The 8,318-nt window shown below is 48.0% G+C and overlaps 1 pseudogene; it reads right to left on the bottom strand.

The window, feature by feature from the left end:
* Nucleotides 1-841: 841 nt before the first annotated feature.
* On the bottom strand, nt 842-2,161 carry LOC121833818 (annotated as a pseudogene).
* Between the last annotated feature and the right edge of the window lie 6,157 nt (nt 2,162-8,318).

Below are 8,318 nucleotides of genomic sequence, written 5' to 3'. Positions count from 1 at the left end.
TGCGGCGCGTGGTCTCGTCGTGGAGGATCCTGGAATCCAGACGCCACGGACGTGGGGAGCGTGCGACGGCAGAGTCGAAGCAGAACTTGATAAGTAGCGGACGGTGATCGGAAATCTCTTCTGGGCACGACGGGAAGTCCACCGCAGTACAGGTCTGTAGCGCGGCAGATAGCGTGCGAGGCACGTACAGCCGGTCTATGCGACTTCCCGAAGCCCCTCTGTTCCACGTCGACTGGTGGGTGGATCCATGCAGTAAGGACCATCCGTCTACGAGGTCGAAGTGCCTCACAAGCCGCCGAAGTTCACGGGCGGACCAGGTTGAGCGACCCTGACCAGGACCCCGAACGTCGGCGTTAGAGTCCAGAACGCAATTGAAGTCGCCGACCAAAAAGCACGGGCCCGCGTCGAGTAGATGCACGTCCAGGCTGCGGAAGTACTCGTGCTGGAAGGTCGATACAGTTGGTGCGTAGACAGTGACGAGGCGAAATTTCCGTTCACCGAAGAAAAAGTCCAAACGAAGAGTCCTTCCCTCCGTATCAAAAAGATAAGTGGCATTGCGCAGCAGACTGCGATTGCAGACAACCACGCCCACGCCCGTCGCGCGGCGCGGCGCGTAAGAAAAAAAAGCAGTCACAGAAAACCGGGATTCGAAATCCGCAACGTCACGGAAGCGGGCAAAGTTGGTGTCTTGCAAGCACAGAAGATCGCAGTTCTGCATCCTCGCGAAATGCATCACTTCAGTTTGCTTCGCTGGGTTTCGAAAGCCCCGCACATTCAGGGATAATATGCGAAGTGTGGCCAGTATAAAGTAAAAAGGGGGATAGGGACGCCGGCGTGTTGCTTAAAACGTGGAGCTGTCGGACGATGCTGGAGAGGGGTCCCGACGCGGGGGGGAGGACTTTCGCGGTTTCTTGGGGCACGTGGCTCGTGGGCCCCCACTGTCAGTTGAGCGGGAACCGCTGCTCCTGAGGGGACGCTTGGAGTCCTCGTGCGTTAGTCGGTTCGAGTCGGACTCCGGTGTTTCAGTTGTGGTCGTATCCATACTGTCGGTCGGTGTCTCTGCGGGGCCACCTGGAGCGGGGTTCTCGTCGATGACGAGGTGGTCGGTGTCGCTGGACACCTCGCCATCACCCGACGCTTGGCTCCACGCTGCATAGGTGGTGTCGCCGACAATAACCGCGGCGGTTCGGGCAGAGTCCGTCGCTTCGGCTGAAGTCACCCCAGAGCCGGTCGGGCTTGGCTCAGGTGGGGCGGGTGGGGGCGGCGACGGAAGAGGCGGTGGTGCGGCCGCGGCTGCGGCGTCAGGTCGTGACGGAGGGGCGACGGTGGAGACGGTTGGTACGGCCGGAGCTTCGGGGGCGATGGGACGGGTCGCGTTTCCTAGGTCCAGGGCCGGGAAATCGGTGGCGTAGTTTCCGGTGACCATGGAGGAGTAGCTTCTCTTGGCCGTGCAGTCCACAGTCGCGTGGGTTCAACCGCAGCGTCCACAGTTGGCAGTGCAGCCCTCGGTTGGGTGCCCGAAGACACCGCAGCGGTCGCAGTAGCCCGTCGTACACTGTGCCCGGACGTGGCCCTCCTGCCTGCAGCGTCGGCATACGCGCTTCAGGCCGCGGTAGTCAAAAGTAGCACGATGTCCGGCGACGCGCAGGAAGTTGGGCAGGGGGTTAGCCTCCTTCATCTCCATGCGGATGAAGCGGGTTCCTGTTTTCACAGTCGCCGTTCGGATGTAGGTTGCGTAGGAGACGTCGATAACTTTGCCGTACGGGGCCAGGGCTTGTACGAGCTGGTCGTTGCGCACAAACGTCGGCAGGAAGAGGCAAGTCACATTCGTCACCTGCGGACCCGTCGGCACGATGGGGACTGACTGGTTGGCGATGGAGACGCTGCCGGCCTCACGAAGCTTGAGGGCGGCTGCACGGGTGTTGACGACGACTTGGAAGTTTGTACCTCCTAGGTGCTGCGCCGAGAAAATTTCGGGCAGCCCCACAATGGCGGATATCCCATCAATGAGATCGTCCGCCGATGTGCCTACTGGCACGACAACGTCGAAAGCGTGCGCTTTCGGCGGGGGAGAAGATTCCGTCGACGCGGCCGCCATGGCGGTTCGCACCCTCGCCGGGGCGCTCGACGACACGTAGCCAGGGACCGCAGAACGCAGGCCCCGGACGAGATGCAGCCAGGAAACCAAGAACTCAGGAACAGCGACGAGATGTTTCAGCTGCCTAGTGACCGCTAGTTTTGACCAATTCCATGGTTACGCAGTTTCGAGTGTAATTCGTAGTCACCCTAAACAAGCGTCCCATAGGACTCAAGTACCTGTCATTTCACTTTTAGAGTTTCTCGTCAGTGGCAGCGTTTATGATACTGTGCATTCTGTCCAACCTTCCACCAAGCTGAGCCGCCGAAATTTCTTACCATATTATCATTCTCGAGATTTTCGTTTCAGCAGGAATTACTTAAAAGCCGAGAAATCACAACAGCCAAAATCAGGATTTAGCTCGGATTCAGCGGAGCTGTTTATGACATTTTTAGCGTTTCTAACTTAGTATCAGCGTCTTTGAAGTTGTACGAGAATGGTAATAATGTAAGAGATATGTCTGCAGCTCATCCAGGTTGAAGGTTGGACAGAATGCACAGTACTGACATTGGCGGGACATATTCAAAGTGGTATGGCAGGTATTTGGGTTCTGTACGGCACGTGTTCAAGGTGACTCCGAATTACACTCAAATCTGTATAACCATAGAATTGCTCGAAAATTTCGATCACTGAGCAGCTGAAGAAACACCGTCCCCATGATTCCTGGCGTACGGGACGAGGCGCTTGGGGAATTGAGCAAATTGTATATTCGGTCGTAATGTTAACACTTTGAAATAATTAAGCTAGATTGAAATCCTCGTGAAAACTAGGACAACTAATCTCAAACTTAAGCTTGTCAAAGATGAAGTTTAGGATTATTTGTGCTAATATTTAGCTCGCAAACAATGAATCATTCAGAGTTTGCTAACAAAGAATATTTTTTTTACTTTCTTAACTTTTTAATATATTGAAAACCGGCCGTCAGATAAGTATGTATATGCACCAGATAAGTCTCCATATACGCCAGATTAGTCTGTATATACGCCATATCAGGCTGTATATACGCCAGATAAGTCTGTACATAGGCCGTATATAATCATATAATGTTTGATATGGCCAGATATGGCCCAGATATAAGATTTCCATACTTCACGAACTCATGGAGCAAAAGCCTCTCAAGCTGTGGCAAAAACTTCGTCCCGGTCTACCGGGACATAGGAAAACAAGACAGGATTGCAAAGGAAGCAATCATGAAGCTGCTGCAGGAAAACAACGAAAACAGCATATACACAAGGATTAAAGGAACGGAGAAAAAGAATTTGTAAGTAATTTTCTCCGCAAGGACGCGTAAAGTTGATGTACCGTTTCGGGCCATTGTATCGGAGAGAGGAACCTGGCAAGTGTATTTGTCAACCTTCTTGGCCAAGGAACTCTCTCTTATACATCCCAATGATCCGTACATGATTAAAAAATCTTAACAACTGATTTCGTATCTTCAAGAAAATGAATCAAGTGTCGCTTCTGGTTTATCAATTGACATCCAGGACATGTAGTATTTTATACCCGAAGCAAGCCTCATGCTGACTTTTCGCAATATCATTGAAGAGCAAGGCAACATACCGTTCTAAAATGCGGCGGAGAACAACGTGTATATATATACCTTCCTTGAACTGCTCAGTGGATATCTAACATCGACAGTAGTTGCGCACCAAGGCCAACACTTTCTACAAAAAAGTGGAGAGTCTATTGGGTCTCTCATAGCCCCTCGAATGTTTGATTTCTTCCTGGCAGCACGTGGAAGGACCGTCAAGGATAACCTAAAAGACATGAGAATCATGGCCCTCTTCAAGTATGTTGATGATTTCCTGATACTTCATATCAAAGAGGTGGGGGATAAAACCAATGATTCTAAACAGACAGTCTTGCAGTTCTTTTAAGAATGCTGCCCAGAATTGGTTTTCACACACGTACTACCCGTGGATATGGGTATTAAGTTCCTTGATCTCAAACTGGAATTTGTAAACAGGCACGCTTGCTGGATGTATGAACCCAGGTCAAGCAAAGGATTTATTTCTTTTGCGTCAGGACATTCCAAAACCATAAAACGAAGTGTTGCGAACATCGCTCTTCTATCGGCCTTAAACAAAACGTGTCACCATTATACTGAGTCCAGTTTTAAAAGACAAATTTTCCGTTTACGAGACTCTGGATATCCGAATGGTCTCAGCGAGCCCTCGATCAAGTTCAATACAAAAGAAAAACAAAATTGGCGGTGTTCTACATCCCGGTGAAGTGCTGTTGATTCAAATTTAAGTTAAGTTAGGCTTTTTGATATGTTTTGTTTTTATGAGGCTTTTAAAACAAAAGAAGAAACACAAAATCAAGGTCCAAAAAGAGGAAGAAGTATTAAACCACAGTTTGTATTCCAGCGGTATGTCTGTCCCTTTTTCTCTCTATATTCTATTTTCCTACATTCAGCTGGCCCTATGATAGTATTATGTTCCAACAAGCTCAACTAAAGCCCGTTGCACAGCAGGAGCAGCGCTTTTTGCAAGACTCCGTTTTTTTTTGCCAACTTTCGCTCATATCGTAATGTAAGAACGTCAGAAATGCCTAGTCACAAACCTCCAGGAACAGCAGCGATGCCAAGAGTGCTGTAGAAAGCAAAACTGTTGTTTTGTGTACAGCCCTTCTCTTCAGAAGAGCCAGCGTTTGAGATGATTTCCCCTTTTATTGCTGGTGGCTAGGATTTCGGAGACTGGTCTATACTAGTTTGGTTTACTCTGGACCGTCTAAATAAAACGAAAATCGCTAATTGTATCGCCACCGCCTTTTATGCGCGAGCTCTGAGATAAATCATGCATACCCAAACATAAATCTATATGTCCAATACACTCTTCAGGTTTTTTGAGAGACCGGTAATATTGCAATGGATAGTTATTGACAGTGCTTTTGGGCGGTTCAAATAATAGATTGAATATCCGTTTTCGACATGCATTCACCAGTGTGTCATCTTAATACTTCTTTTCAATTTTAACATCAAACCAATATCACGCACGCACACACACAAAATTAGGAATACAACTTTTTAAAGTGATCATAAATAAAATAATACAAATACAGCTTGTGTACTTGCCGCGTTAATTAGGATATATATAAAAAAAGGCTTGACGCACAAGTACCGGCGCATGTTAAATCACTGTTGAAATTTGCGCGACTTAGTTATATATGCTAACGAAAACCCAGCGCTAAAACACTACAAAAGACAGAGGAGAGAACACAGATGGTGTCCACCCTACTCTGTTCGTCGTAATTTTCTAGAGCCTTATTTTTTTTTTGTAATATTGAACGTCAGCGTTCTTTCGATAAAAAGCGTGCATGGCGTAGTTTCTCTCACACACCCTTAAAAAAAAGGGAGTCTAAAGGGAGTCGCAGCTTTTATGACTCGCTTTGACACTTCACGACTTTCTAATAGAGTCAATGATTCGTGTGTCTGTTCTGACTCTTCCCCTTCTCAACGGGAGTCACAGGTCAGCAGCATTTGCCCTACCGAAAAAAACAGTATGAATGCTGCTTCGCGGCGTCTAGTCGGCAACCCAAGCCCCGCCGTTTCCCCATGCACCTCTAGAAAGGGAGTCCGATACCATTTAGTTCAAAACTTTGTCGGCAACAATTTTTTTTCAAAATAATTGTGCAAAAAAAAAAATTAACAGGAAAGGAAAAAAAATATGCACGAAGTTTCGTGGACATTCATTTCTCTCAAAAATAATTGTAAAAAAAAAGAATGTATGGTTATTTTTTTCCATCGAACCTGAGTTCGCTCCGTATGAAGCGGCCATCTTTCCACATATATCTACACCTGCGAGTACTCGTTTTGAGAATTTGTTTTATACGAAATTCAACAAGTTTCGCGTCGTGCATATTATTCGAAACCGAATCTTGCTTCTGCATTTTACATATTTCTAGAACTGTCGTGGGGGCACGTCTCTGGGAGTGAGTGAAGGTGCTGCAGCTTATTCAAGACTATACTCCGTTTCATACATACCATGCGACGCAGTCAAAGCTAGCGCACCGGTTTGCATCGCCGACCGTGTCTACGTTCACCCCATAAAATTGTGCGTCTCCTATGAAAACACTGATAAAAAAGTCGAAAAATGTGCCTCCTCGGAGCTAGTAACTGATAGTGGTGTTATGATTTCGACGGAGCACAAATGTTTTTCAATAAAAAGGAAGAGGTAATGTAAACTACTTTAAATTGATTTCGTTTTCGTCCGTGCGGCAGCTGCTGCGGGTTTTTGGGTTGTGTGGCACTGGCTGGTTTTGACAAGATGGTGTCTTACGCAACAAGCTCAAGTACCTCTCCTGCTCGGATATTTTCGAAGATTCGTTGTGCGCAGACCTTGAAATAGTGCAAGCAGGTGATCGCCAACGTGTACGCGAGTACAAGAACGCGTTTCCTGGAGAAGTCGGTCGTGACGTCCTGGAGACGGTCAGTAACAACACCGGATAGTGCGCCCGTACTGTCGCGAAGTACAAGGCGCAGTGTCTATCTAGCAAGGTGGCGTCCTTGAAGCGAAGACCTCGCCATGTAGACGTTTCGAGCACGGGGACTGTCAAGCATGCCGAATTCACACACAACGCCATTCGCCTGAAGGTGCATCGCAAGTACCCCGAGAGGGGGATTCCTAACCTGGACAGCTATTTCAAAATAAACTGTTCAGGCCACAACTATTGTCCATTAACGTCCTATTAAAAATTTTGGGGCAAGGCTGCTATCAGTGAAATTCGTCATTTTACGCTGCACGGAAGAAAAATATAACTCGGTGCTGGAGGCAAATACCACTTGCAAAGCGGCAGAGCAGATAGTAGAAATGTGGCCTCTCGGCGACTTATACATAAAAAGCAAGAAGAAAGGAGGAATTGAAATATGCAGTTCGGCAATGTGCGCAATCTTGGACAAAAAATACGTCTAAAAAATACAAAAAAAAAAAAAAACTGCGCGTCTATTGGGTTCTAACCACCGCCGCCGAGACGTCCGTATCGCCAGAGCAGCGCTAACACTCGTCCACGAAACGCGCGCAGGAGCACTTTTTTTTTCTGTATTTTCATGCCCACCACTTCAGTACCTTTGACAGCTTTGCACGCTATGTATGCAAAGGAGTATAAGTGCCCATTTTGAGAACCACACCACCACACTACGAGTTGAAGCAACGCCGACCCTATTGGAAAAACCAGCATGAAAATCAAACTGGCCGAGCTGGTAACCAAGCTGGTCAATCTGGTCAATTTGGTAGTCAAACTGGTTTAACTGGAAATCAAGCTGGTTTAAGCTGGGCAAGGTAGAATTTAAGCTGGTCAGGTTGGTTTAAAGGGGCGGTGCAATGACTTTAACACTGAACGAATGTGCAGCTTGTATTTTTTATATTGTTTACTTCGGCATAAGTGAGAGAAAAAGTGCCACCATACCCCTAAATACCTCTATTTCGCTGCGTAATCGTAAAATAAAAAACGCTTTTTTCCCAGCCTGCGGCCACATGGTGGCCGCAAATGGAACCTGTGGTGTGACGTCATTCGGAGTGGTTTTTGTAAGTGATAGTGTTAGGCAATTGTAAGCTTGATTTAAGGTTAAGTTTAAAAAAATATTGTTGTTTAGGCATGCAGAAACGCTTCAAAAGCCTAATATTGCCGCTAAAAGGGTATGAATTATTTGTGGCGCCATCTACCGCAAGTCAACAAAACCTGCCGTCGCCGTCATCCGTCGACGCCCGAGGCGCCTACGACGGCTACAAGAGCAACCCGGACGTTTTGTCTTTCCCTCGCTGGACGGAGTGCGTTGGTCGTGGTCCGTAGTATCGTGGTATCGTTATTGTTACTGGTGTCTCGACCTCGACCTCGACTTCGACTGCCCGCCGCGTCGCAAGCATCTTGCGCTCGACGTCGCTCAGGCCGTCCGCCATGCCGCCATGTTGGTCGGCAATCGGCGGGAGAGCGGGAGAGCGGCGAGCCTGGCGAGCGCTGGGGAAACGGAAGCCAGAAGAACCCAACCGGAAACCAACGCCACTCCGAATGACGTCACAGGCGAAGCTGGTGCCGCTTCAATGGCGAGTTGAGGGGTGCCAGAAATACCAATTTCTTTTATTTTTTTTAATGAAAACTAGGGCAAGCAGGAAAGAATAGTTTTCGGTCCTTCGTTTTATATGTGGCCGGGATCAATTCCCGCAATCAATTAGCCAAAGTCCGC

The sequence above is a fragment of the Ixodes scapularis genome, unplaced genomic scaffold (assembly GCF_016920785.2).
Source record: "Ixodes scapularis isolate PalLabHiFi unplaced genomic scaffold, ASM1692078v2 PGA_scaffold9__187_contigs__length_104089568, whole genome shotgun sequence".
Lineage (NCBI taxonomy): Eukaryota > Metazoa > Arthropoda > Arachnida > Ixodida > Ixodidae > Ixodes > Ixodes scapularis.
The sequence above is the reverse complement of the archived record's forward strand: the minus strand, read 5'-3'. Positions and strand labels throughout refer to the sequence as shown.